Source organism: Phoca vitulina, unplaced genomic scaffold, assembly GCF_004348235.1.
Source record: "Phoca vitulina isolate PV1807 unplaced genomic scaffold, GSC_HSeal_1.0 scaffold51, whole genome shotgun sequence".
Lineage (NCBI taxonomy): Eukaryota > Metazoa > Chordata > Mammalia > Carnivora > Phocidae > Phoca > Phoca vitulina.
Genome location: NW_022589754.1, coordinates 11,500,679 through 11,514,215, shown reverse-complemented (window position 1 = coordinate 11,514,215; position 13,537 = coordinate 11,500,679). Strand labels below are relative to the sequence as shown.

Here is a 13,537-nt window from a genome sequence, read left to right as displayed (position 1 = left end):
ACTCTTACCGAAGTGGCCCACCCTCTCTTCCCTTAAACAGGGTCTGAATGTGATCAATCACAGACTGCTCTAATTTCGACCTTTTATTATACATTCAACTCATGTACACAGAAAAAAGTTAACATAAGCAAGCCTAAGACTACTATCCTCAGAGAGGCCTGCTTTGCAAGGCTGGCCTTGGCTGGCATCTGGGAACTGTACAGGCAAACGTTTCCCTACGCTGGTAGAAAACTTTCCCTAACGGATAAGGGTGGCTCACTGTGCCTAGAAATGCATCTTCCTAGCTAGGCAAATCATTTTGTTTTGTTTTGAGAGGGCATCTTTCTAAAAAACAAACAAACAAAAAAACCCCCAAAAAAAACCAAAAAGAAGAAAAGAAAAAAAAAGGTGGTACATTTGTTTCCTTAACTTGTTCCCAGCAAGATACTTTTCTTTAGTGATGCAGAAGTTCTTTTTAGATATTAAGCTGTTGGTCTCAGTTGTAATATTTTAATTAGTGACATTACTATCAAGTTCCAGATAAAGAGTCATTCTTATTTTAAATTTAAAAAAAAGTTCAAGCAATTCTCTCTACTTGGATGACTTCAAGGAGTGTAAAAATCCTTTGGTGGCCCACTGTAGCTAACTTCCAGCAACCGTGCCTCAGAGATATATATGCTTTCTCTAAACTGTCTAAAGTAATTCTCTAGGTTCAGTTAGAAAATGAGGGAGTTTCTCCTAACAAACTACAGCCGTTGATTTTTATTATCACATTATCTTCTCTTAATACTTCCAAATGCATACTTACCCTCATCCCTGATGCCAGAAACATGTCCACACTATCAGTCTCCAGTTAGGTTATTCTCCATGGGAACAAAGCATACTCAGGGCCATGAGAGAATTCATTGCAGCTTCTGTGACTAAAAATTAGTGGGTAAGGAAATGATGAGTCAAGTGTAAAAATAAATTACAAGGGCATTCACCACAGCTGACATATAATAAGAAGTAAATAATCTTCAACATGCAAATTTCTTAATTTACAAGACTGTAAACATACCCATCAATGCAACCAGAGTACTTGTTTCCACATGAAGAACATTCTTTTCCTGTAGCCAAATTATATCATAAAATTGCTTAACCGGTACAGAATTTGAACAGGTGGCATAATTAGATAAAATAAATGCTCAATAACATTAGACAAAGACAGCCTCACATTCAGGAAGTTTATATACCAGAAGTTTAATGATGGTTTTAGTTGAATGATGGGATTATAGCTTATCTTGACTATATTTTTTTATATCCTGTGTTATCTGAATTGTTTATAAGTACCTCTTCGCTTTATAACCAGGAACAATAGCACTTCCATTTTGAAATAAGCTAGGAAAAATAACCACTTATTAAAATTAATAGAAAACAATCTAATTTTGGCTATATAAGGCATGGAATAACTAAGGAATGACATAAGAAATACTGGAGAGCCACATGATGAAAATTATGATTATTAGGATATAAAAAGAGTTTAATAAATGTTTTTAGAAGGGAAGAAGAAATGTTGCAAACATGTTAATTCTGACCAAATGAACGTCCAAATCAAATGCTATTACAATACCTCCAAGTGAACTTTTTAGACAAAGCAGAATTTTACAAAATATTTCTTGTAATAGATTTATTTGCGAGAGAGAAAACGAGAGAGTGAGAGAGAGCACGCAAGCAGGGGGAGAGGCAGGGGGAGAGAGAGAATCCTCAAGCAGACTCCCCACTGAGCAAGGAGCCCGACGCGGGGCTCGATCCCAGGACCCTGAGATCATGACCTGAGCTGAAACCAAGAGTCAGCCGCTTAACTGACTGAGTCACCCAGGCGCCCCTACAAAATACTTCTTAAATTCAGTTAATAACAAATTAGGGAATAGTAGCTAAGAAAATATTGAGAAAGAATAAATAAGTTTTACTATAAACAAGAAGGGCATAGATTAGGGGTCAGCAAACTAGAGCCAATGGGTCAAATCTGGCTGCCGACAGATTTTGCATTCATTGTCTGTGGTTGTTTCTTCAAGTGAATGGTTGCAGAAGAGACTGTGTGGCCCACGAGCCCAAAGTATGAACTATCTGGGACTTCTAGAGAAAATGTTTGGCAACCCTTGTAGTAGACACTTCAATGATGCTGTCATATCCATAGCCTCTTCTCTAAGGGAGTTCATGAAGGCCAAGAGAAGGCAAATTTATGAGGTACTACAATCCATGAGTACCACAAGGACGCAGAAGGTAGAGAAATAAAGGTTGGGGAAGCCAGCTGATCGCAAAAGAAGAATGAAGAGTGAGGAGTTTTAAAAATGCAGGTGCCTGGGGCCACTCAAGGCCAATTAAATCACAACATCTTGCTCTGGTTTATTTTTAAAGTCCCCCAGTTAATTCTAAAGTGCAACCGTGACAGAAAACCACTAAGCTAGGGGAAACAGCAAACGTAGAGCGGCCAAGTGATGTCAATGGTGAAGCACAAGAATAATTATCCAAACGTACTGCCGTTAAGGTACCTCAGGGCTGCTTGAATCTAGTTAGTTCCCACATTTAATATTGTTCATTTAGAGTCCCACTAAATCCCCATCCTCCACCATGTTCCACATGTTTACATAAAATAAACCCCTATTAATGTGGCAGGCTGAGTGATTCTTCATTTCTTGGGACCAAAAGAATCAAATTAGTATAGAAATTAGTATCAGGTATATAGTTGCATGAAACAGACCCTCAGCAGAAAAAGAAACATTTGAAATTGTTAGGGTATGACTGTTGTGTGAAAATCACACACAATCCCCGCCACAAACCAGGATGAAACGTTTTTTAGAAGTCCAGCTTATACTGTGGCAAAGCCACTAGTTATGCAATTGCCTTTGTGACTCAGACATGCACCCATTTAGGGTAAAGCTCTGAGGCAATCGGTAGTGGTACAGTGACTTCAAAGAAATAAGCAAGTAGGGTTTGACAGTTTCTCTTCTGACAATGATGTACGAATTCTGATATAACCATGAGGTGCTGACACTGGAAAGCATGACTTTGTCTCTATTATGGCTAGGCATGGTTCTCAGTTTACCATTCCAACAGTTACCATTCCAACAGGCATGGAATAACATGGATAGATAACAGATTCACAAATCTGAGAATCATTGGACTAAATGTGGCAGTTCTGGTTCCTCCCAAACATACACCCATTTCCTTCTTTAAAAAAAAAAAAGATTTATTTGAGAGAGTGCGTGCGTGGTGGGAAGAGACAGAGGGGGAGAGAGGGAATCGCAAGCAGACTCCCTGCTGAGCGCAGAGCCCGACGCGGGGCTCCATCTCACGACCCTGAGATCACGACCTGAGCCGAAACCAAGAGTCGGACGCTTAACCGACTGAGCCACCCAGGTGCCCCTGCCCATTTCCTTCTAAAGACCTGTTTATTGTCAAGCTGTAGCACAGCCCTTTATGATCAGGTTTTGTTTCACATCATCCAGTATTATACCCTCTCCACTGAGTACAGCTGGTGGGATCAATCCATACACTGCCAGCAGCTTAGGAACTGTCTAAGCATGAAAAAGCACTGCACAAATAAAGATAAACTAAGCCAATTAGATGCGCTCAAACTCTTTGAAATTTGAGAAGAAACCATGAGAACAAGTAATTAACGGTGAAATCTGAAGCTAAAAGCGTCACCAAAGACAAGGTAAGGGCAAAGCCAGGCATAGGGAAGATGAAGGAGGGAAAATGTAGATAAGACAGGAGAACAGAAAGCTGAATCAAGTCAATGGCACAGTGGAAAAGGTCCACTAAGTCCATGTGCTTAAGTCCCTAGAGCCACCATAGATGAATTTCCATGCCACTCTGTTCTTGAGATTCCTATGAAATCCCTATTTTCCTCACTATGTGTATCTATGTGATAAACGCCTGTTTCTTGACCTAAGCCTGTGTATTATTTCTTGAAACCAGAAATCCTATGTAATTTAGAAAACAGTATGGAGTTGGGCTACATGAACAGAACTCTGGCAGGAATGTGAAATATTTAGACCTGGTTATTACCTGGTGGTGGGACAGAGAGTAGATACACCCACCACAACCCTGGCTGGAATGTTTTAAGAGCCTCGAACCGTGGCAAAGTTACTGTCGCAGGACCACACATCCAATGAACATAAGTTGTGACACAATCACAACGACAGACAAAAATTCAAGTGGCCAAGGAAGATCAATGATAGGTGAGTGCTTCTGAAATTGGAAAGTAAATTTTAAAAGTGGCTTTATGACATTACTTCAGACTACGGTATCTGGCTTGACTTAGTTATTACTCTCCAACATTTATACTTAAGTACAAGTTGCAAAAGTATAGACAGAGCATCTTTAGAAATGAATATATGAAATAAGGAGCATTATTTACTTAGAGGTCAAGATGTAAAAATGTAATACAAACACATCTGAATTAAACGGTAGCCACACTCATAGTCCCATCTAAGGTAAACTGTCCCAGCCATAGGTAGTTCTGGAGAAAAGGCAGTCCTATAGACAGCAATAATTTTAGAATATCACCTGTCCTGTCATCCAAAGTAGAATGTACCAGGTGTAGAATACACTACCCAAGTGCTGTGTTACTGCATGACTCAGAAAGTGACTACCCAAGCAGGCGTGAGCTAAGACACTGAAATTCTTGCACTGAACAATGAAGTTTGTGAAATGCAAAGAGAGTGAGGCCCATAGCCAATGGAGTTGAACTGTGAAGGACAGAACTGGGAAACATGAGATACAGCCAAGGACACCAGAGAGATAAGCAAGGTTTAATGATGAGTAATTGAAAATTTATGAGGAGGCAGAATACAAAGCAAGGAGGTAAACTAAAGCTTGAATAAATATGAGGAAGCAGAGACAAAAAAAGAAAAAAGCAGAGATAAAGAGGAATTAAGACACGATGTATGAAATGGTATCTACAATTAATTCTGTACTGAATACTGAAAATGTGCTGAGAGAGTAGATTTCAGGTGCTTTCCTCACACACACAAAAAATTTTAACTAAGTGAGAAGTTTGTTTGGCGTCTGACTATAGTAATCATTTCACAATGTATATCAAAGCATTGTTTATACATTAACTATATCCAGTTTGTACTTTAAAAAAAGATGTTAAAGGTGACATACTAGATGTAGGATACAAACCCCTGTTGCCAACATTCCCAGATCAGTCTTGGAACCACCATTTCTAATCCTCAAAACATTTTCCTCAGAGGGGAAACTGAATTTTATTTTTTAAACTGTCTTTATTCGAATATAGGGTTTTCTGTATTTGAATTCACAGGAGATACCTGTCTATCTTAGAGGCTGGCCATGCATAGCTGTGGGTGGTCCAGATTGCTTGGATGGCCCAAGAGAAGTCTGTTTCTTGAAAACAAAGGAGCCAACAATACCGGAAATTGCTAACAGGATTCCAGCCACAACTGAAGTTCACCAAGAATGTAAGTTTTCCAGAATTCGTTAGGGAGTCACATTTGGGAAAAAGGAAGTGAGATTCTCCCCCACATATTAGAATAGAATAACAGTCCCTAGTAGTCCATGACAAAACTGCTAATTAGGCATTTAAAGCCATCAAAGATGGTCCTTGTGAGGGATCTGGTAACTATTGCAACAGAGCAACCTCAAAGTTTTCCTGTTCACGGCCAGGTAGTAAATAATTTAGGCTTTGCAGGCCATATGGTTTCTGTCACAACTACTCTCTTCTGCCACTGTAGCATAAAACAGGCATAGACAATACATACATCAATGTGGTGCTATGTTCCAATAAATGTGAAATTTGAGTTTTTGTCTATTTCATATGTCATGAAATATTATTCTCCTTTTGATTTTTTCCCAACCATTAAAAAATGTAAACATCTTCACTCACAGGCTGTTAAAAAAAAGAAGTGGTGGGCCACAGTTTATGAACAGACCCTTGATATACAGAAATGGAAGGATGGTCATGAAACTCTTAAAATTTGAAGGTGTTATATTTAACATACCCAAGGATATTCTGATGACTGTGTAAATTTTCTGTTTAACGGACTATTCTTGTTCGATTTTTTTTATACCATCTCAACCACTTTTAAGTTCAGTAGTGTTAAGTATATTCACATTGTTGAGTAACCAATCTCCTAAACTTTTTCATTTTGCAAAACTGAAATTCTATACCCATTAAACAACTCCCCATTACCTCCGCCCACCCCAGCCCGACAACAACCAGATTTTTAGGAAATATTATGTAGGTCTAGAGGTGTGGATCCAGACCAGAGGATGCCAGTTTGCTCACAATGTTTCACTCAGTGTCTTAAATTTCCCAGAGTACTTACCCTTTGTCAGATCTATTCTTTCCTAATCTATCCTAGTCTAATCTATACAATTCCATTCAGAACTGTGACCTAGTTTTATTTATTTTTTATTTTTTTTAAAGATTTTATTTATTTACTTGACAAAGAGACAGCGAGAGAGGGGACACAAGTGGGGGAGTGGGAGAAGGAGAAGCAGGCTTCCCGCTGAGCCAGGAGCCCGATGCGGGGCTCAATCCCAGGATCCTGGGATCATGACCTGAGCCGAAGGCAGACGCTTAACGACTGAGCCACCCAGGCGCCCCTGTGACCTAGTTTTAAACACTACCTAAGGGAAACTGCCAACCCCCAGGTTACGTTGAATGGGTAGGGCTACACACCCATTTCTCAATACCACATGTGAAGAAGGTAACACTACGAATAAGCCAAAATTATGAAGAAGCAGATGCTATGAGGTCATAAAAACATTTATAAACATGCTGTGTTGGCTTGTGGAATTTTTTTTAAAAAGTAAACTAAAAGGGGTGCCTGGGTGGCTCAGTCGGTTAAGTGTCTGCCTTCGGCTCAGGTCAGGATCCTGGGGTCCCTGGGATCGAGCCCCATGTCGGGCTCCCTGCTCCACGGTGAGCCTGCTTCTCCCTCTGCCTCTGCCTCTCTCCCTCTCATGAATAATTAAATAAAATCTTAAAAAAGCAAACTAACAGCTCAAAATCAGGCTCCTTGTAGAGAGCTGAAAATCCTGTCAATATTGGGCAGGTTTCCCACTGGGTAACAATCAAGAGCCAAGGAATCATGGCCTTGCTCTTTGTATCAAAGGTGCATGTTCCATGGAACACCAATCCCAAACACTCCCTACTAATCCTCTCAGAAGCATCAGCTGCTCTTACCATCCAATTTGCACTCTTGTTTTTAAGAGTAGAGAAATCTCTTTTCCAAGGTCTCTATCCAATGTAGATAAACAAAAGAAAAGCTCCCTGCCAAAACCCCTAAGCAGCATCTGAAGAAAAAGGGAGAAAATAAAAATCAGAACCATATTATGCATTTACCCCATCTGGACCCCGCAGGCATTTGCAATTGAAACCTCTGAAATAAAGGATGGAGAAGCCAGCTGTTAATGGATGCATTAGAAGCCAGAAGAAATGAAAGAGTTTAAAAAAAAAAAAAAAAAGCAGAGACAGAGTATAATAATCCTATTAATTGCAGAACACTACAGTGAAGACCCACAAACTGCTGCTATGGGCATTATATATATAAATAACTAAGCTAAGTCAGGCCTAATAAAATTTGTGTTCTCAGTATTAGAAGTGGGCTCTTAAAATCATCATAGTAGCAAAGGGAACTGAAACTGAGAGAACACACAGCAAGCCAACACGATGCAGAGGTGAGGCCATGAGGGCCACAGGCAAGTAAAACTTAAACGATGAAGGTGAAGCCTGAAGCAGAACTGATGAATAAGCTACAAATGTGAGGAGGATTAAAAAAGATAAAACGAACAGGCAAGCCAATATGTAATGGGAGAAATAAGACACGAAAGCTAAGCAGAAAGAGTAGCTCTGTTACATAAATGGCACAATCCTAACATGAAGACCCACAAACTCCTGCTGCAGCGTTACTACATTCATTTATTCAGATAGATTTTTGGTGAAGACTTTAGGGTTGTTTTTTTTCCATGTATAATAAGTCATCCGCAAACTGTGACAGTTTAACTGTGTCTTTACCAATTTGGATGCTTTTTATTTCTTTTTCTTGGCTGACTGCTGTGGTGGCTAGGACTTCCAGTACTACACTGAATAAAAGTAGTGAGAATGGACAAACAACAAAAACACTAAACACTCTTACAAATATAGAGAACAAAACTGGTGGTTGCCATAGGGGAGGCGGGTGGGGATATGGGTGAAATGTGTGAAGGAGATTAAGAGAACACTCACCATGAGGAGCACTGAGTAATGTACAGAATTGCTGAGTCATTATATTGTATACCCAAAACTAATAACACTGTATGTTTAATTATACTTGAATAAAAATAAATAAAATAGAATAAAAAACAACTTCCACACCAAATTGGGGAAAAGAGCTACAACCTATGGTAGATTCAAAATCTGTGTGAAAAAAGAAAATCAAAAAAAAGTCCCCAGTAAGATTTTTAACTGTTCTTTCTCACTAGGAAATCAAAGAAATAAAAACTAGAACATCAAGGAAGACCACTTTTCACCTTTGCAATTGGCCGATTTTTTAAAAAAAACTATATAATAGCATATTGGTGAGGATATGACAAAATAGGCATGTTTATACATTACTAGGCTAGGGAGTGAACATTTAATTCAACCTTAGTAAACAAGTATGGATACGTGCAGAGGTACAGAGAGGTTCACATCATTATTTGTACAATATTAAAAGAGCAGTAACTGAACAAGAGCCCAAATATTAGATAAGAATTAAAATTTTACATTAATGCAGTGGCATATTATGTGCCATTTTAAAAGAGATGTTATGAAAGTCTATTTAATGGTGTGGAACACGTTTGAGATCTGCTAAACGGAAAAGATACGGCAACAAGATTTCATTAATGATCCTAACTTCAACAACTGACAAAGACTGCCTGCCACTCCAACTGTTGAACACAGAAACAAAGTAGTAAAAAAAATAAAATAGAGAATAACATTAAAAGTAGCAAATTTAGGAAACCTAATTCAAAATCCTTGAAAAGTAAAAGATTTTCTTCTGGAAATGCAAGGTAGGTTCATTGTTAAGAAAGCTATTAAATATAATACATACAACAAAAGGTCAAAAAAATATTCACTTCCACATCAAAATAATCACTTACTTGACTGAGAGACCTGTTCCTTTGTCAGGATCACATTTTTAGATATCATTGGAAAGATTAATTCCTCCTATCCTGAATGAGAAATTTAGGTTTTGACACAGCAAATTATCAAAATCACAGCCTCCTACCTTGACCTTAGGATAGGACAGTGATTACATCTAAAGTAATCTCTGTATTAGACTCACTTATGGGCCTAAGTAGCGTAGAAAACATATGCTGGTGAAGAAGGTAAACACTAGAGCTGATAATGTAAGGATAAGAAAAAAAATGAAATAAATATTCCAAGTCATGCAAAGAAAAAGCTACTGTACCAAAACCAGACAGAGAAGCTACAAAAAAAAGAAAATTACAGGCCAATAGCAAACCACATTCAACAGTACACTAAAGGATCATTAACCACGATCAAGTGGCATTTATTCCAGGGATGCAAGGATGGTTCAATATCTGCAAAATCAATGTGATACACCACCATTAACTAAACGAAGGATAAAAATCCTAAGATCATCTCAATAAATGCAGAAAAAGCACTTCACAAAATTCAACATCCATTAAACACTCTCAATGAAGTGGGTTCAGAGAGAACATATCTCGACATAAATAAAGCCATCTATGAAAAACCCACAGCTAACATCATACTCAATGGTGAAAAGCTCAGAGCTTTTCCTCTGACATTAGGAACAAGACAAGGACGTCCACTCTCTCTACTTTTATTCAACATAGTACTGAAAGCTCTAGCAACACAGAAATTGGTTCCATTTCTATACACTAATTACAAAATAGCAGAAAGAGAAATTAAGGAAACAATCCCATTTACAACTGCATCCAAAATAATAAAACACCTAGGAATAAACGTAACCAGGGAGGTGAAAAACCTATACTCTCAAAACTACGAAATGTTGATAAAAAAAAATTGAAGATGACACAAACACACAGAAGCATATTCTGTGCTCATGTATTGAAAAAATTAATAGTTCAAATGTCCATGCTAACCAAAGCAATCTACAGATTCAGTGCAAACCCTATTAATAGCAACAGTATTTTTTACAGAACTAGAACAAATAATACTAAAATTCATATGGGGGGGTGCCTGGGTGGCACAATCGGTTAAGTGCCCCGACTCTTGGTTTCAGCTCAGGTCAGGATCTCAGGGTTGTGAGATCTGAGTCCTGGGCTCTGGGCTCAGCACAGAGTCTGCTTCAGATTCCCTCACTTCCTCTCCCTCTAGCCTTCCCTCCCGCTCCTGTGCTCTCTCTCTCTCTCGCAAATAAATACATCTTTAAATAATAAATAAATAAAATAAAATTTGTATGGAACCACAAAAGACCCCAAATAGCCAAAGCAATCTTGAGAAAGAACAAAGCTGGAGGTAGCGCAATCCCAGATTTCAAGATAACACTTCAAAGCTGTAGTAATCTAAACAGGAATAAGTCATGGGGATAAAAGGTACCGTGCAGAGAATACAGTCAATGGTAGCGTAATGGCATTGTATGGTGACAGATGGCAGCTACACTTGTGGTGAACATAGCATAACATAAAGGCTTGTCAAATCACTATGCTGTACACCTGAGACTAATGTAACACTCTGTCAACTGTATCAAATAAATAAATAAATAAATAAAGGAAAACTATGGCAAGGAAGAGGATCCTCTAAGGGATGGTAATAACATGCCCCATGAAAATGCTATCACTCTACCAAGAACTCGAGCCAACATTTAGATGACTTTTAAGTCATGTACATAATGCATAGATCACAAGCCACTTTGGAGGGCTGACTAAGCACAGCGTGTTACTGTTATTGTATCACACGAATTGTGTGTGTGTTTTAAGATTTTTATTTATTTATTTGAGAGAGACACAGTGAGAGAGGGAACACAAGCAGCGGGAGTGGGAGAGGGAGAAGCAGGCTCCCGCTGAGCAGGAAGCCCGATGCGGGGCTCGATCCCAGCACCCTGGGATCATGACCTGAGCCGAAGGCAGACGCTTAATGTTCTGAGCCACCAAGGCGCCCCTGTATCACACGAATTGTTGAGTAAAAATTACCCTTAATGTTTGCTTTAATGGAACACCTCAAATCCTCTTGTTCTTGTATGTATAATGTAGAGTGGGGATGGCATACTATAGCCCATGGGCTGATTCCAGGCTGCTGTTTTTGTAAATGACGTTTTATTGGAACACAGTCCTGCCCATTTGTTTCCATATTGTCTACGGCTGCTTTCATGCTACAGAGTGGGGAGATGTATTAAAATTAGGTAAAGTCATAATTAGGAAACATGAGTTCTAACTTTTTGGATACCTGAGAATGGCTAAATTTTAAAATGGTTATCCCTGAAAAGAAGGAAAAGAATGGGGGCACCATATATGATAAATGATTAACTACAATGAGGCATATGAAACACAGTTCTTTCTGTATGTATGGCCCAATCTGTGAATGTGCTTTCTTGGTGAACTTAATCTGAGTGGGAGGAAATCCAGAGGCAAACTGACCACTATGAAATTCTGTACTTTCTAGAATTAGTTAGCTGTAAATTCAAGCCCCACAGAAAAGAAAATGGGAGGGGGGGAGGCAAGGATTTGTAGACATAGTACATCTAACCTGTGCCAGGAGTTGGCACACTTTCTGTGAAGGGCCAGATGGTAATGCTTCAGGCCGTGGACCACAGAGTCCATCACAAATACTCGGCACTACTGCAGCCCAAAAGGCAACCGTGGGCAATAGAGAATAAGCATGATCCTGTGTTCCAACAAAACTGCGGATTTGAAAAAACAAGCTGCTGCCATGTGGGCCATAGCTTGCCAAACCTCAGTCTATGCCAACTATCTGGACACCGTAACCTTACCAGCAATAAAACTTACGCAAGTGTTAACTGATAGGTATCCCTGTTATTTTCCACTCGATACATACAAAGAGTAATCTTATCAGTACTGTCTGCTAGCAGAATGCAATGTTTATGCTGAATTCCAGCTGGGACACACTGATCTGCACAGCAAGCTGCTCCAGCCCTTGGTGCACCTGCACCTGAGCTAACATTCTGTAAGCAGTGGATTTTCAGTTGTGACTCTGACTCTTGTGATTCCTTTTTTGGGGGGGGGAGTAGAAGAAAACATAACCTCACAGAAATTGTGCAACATAAACATCATGCAGGAGGGTGGGGGGAATACCGAAAGGTGAAAAGCCAACAAAGATAAGCACACAGTGAATAGCTGGGGGGGTGGGGGAAATACAGGCTAGTTCACCCAGAGTGGTTATTTCTAGAAACTGAAGGGACCGTGTTACACAGCCCTCACACCATCTCTCTTGCACATCTGAATCCCCCTTTGAAAACAAACCCTTCACATGTGCCCCCGTGTCCCGGAAGAAGACAGTGACAAGGGCCCCATGAGGAGGCCGGAAGTCCCAACAATGAAGAACACACTCCCCACATCTAGTGCTTCAAGTACAGTAAGGTAGTTCAGATCTTTGGAGTGTGACACATACAGCTCCGCCACTGGCTCCCTGTGGCATGCTGGCGACACCACCTCTCTGGGGCTCAGCTTTACTGTCTGTAAAGTAGGAACAAATCACACTTCCCAGGGTTACTGTTAAGTTAAAATGAGATGACAAATACATGTAAAGCCCTTGCCTAGAACATAAAAGGAACCTATAATTAACTGATAATCACTGTTATTGTTCTATGACCTCCGGCAGAAAATTTTCACAAGTTGTGCATGGGTGCTACTACAGGGCTCGACCCCAGCACCCTGGGATCATGACCTGAGCCGAAGGGGTGATGGCTAGCCTAAAGAGAACGACAAGAGAAAGAAAAAAAAAAAGAAAACCACAACAGACTTGCTGTCACAAAAATAAAGAGCAGATAATGGGAATAGGGAAACCCTAGGGAAAGAACTGGGGTTCAGAGAGCAAAAGCCAGATTTATATAATCCATTTTGGCCCATATAGAGAAAGAGATAGGAAGACTTGGTTTTTGACGGCATGCTAACATTCATATCCTTATACAAGGCCAATGTCATTTTAAAATAAGCTGTGAAGGGGGATGCCTGGGTGGCTCGGTCGGTTAAGCGTCTGCCTTTGGCTCAGGTCCTGATCCTAGGGGCCTGGGATCGAGTCCTGCATCGGGGTCCCGGCTCAGTGGGGAGCCTGCTTCTCCCTCTGCCTGCCACTCCCCTTGCTTGTGCTCTCTCTCTCTCTCGTGAAGGACATGGAATATGGGAACTCCCTTTGTATGAATGGCTATCCCAGGCTTCTCCTTAGGGAAAAGACAATTTTCCTATCATTCAGGTTCCCAGCACAGGCTAATTATCTAATTCTGTCAGTAGGAATTATCCAAGTATTCCAGAGATCATATGGGGAACCTTATGCTATGAAGGCACCATCTCAAGACCATCCTCACGGGAAAAGGTGACCTTTATTACTTTTATGAAAAATGGC

At 39.9% G+C, this 13,537-nt stretch overlaps 1 long non-coding RNA gene across 15 annotated transcripts in view; it reads right to left on the bottom strand.

Annotated features, from left to right (window-relative positions):
- Positions 1-13,537, bottom strand: part of LOC116621801 — a 57,180-nt gene that overhangs the window by 31,653 nt on the left and 11,990 nt on the right. For 11 of the 15 annotated variants that reach the window (XR_004297458.1, XR_004297466.1, XR_004297455.1 and 8 more), the window contains 2 exons: positions 7,175-7,284; positions 788-899 (listed from right to left, as the gene is read on the bottom strand). This is a non-coding gene — a long non-coding RNA (uncharacterized LOC116621801). Of the gene's footprint in view, positions 1-787; positions 900-1,036; positions 1,086-7,174; positions 7,285-13,537 lie in introns of all 15 variants that reach the window. The other 4 variants (XR_004297457.1, XR_004297456.1, XR_004297459.1 and 1 more) reach the window with 2 other exon arrangements.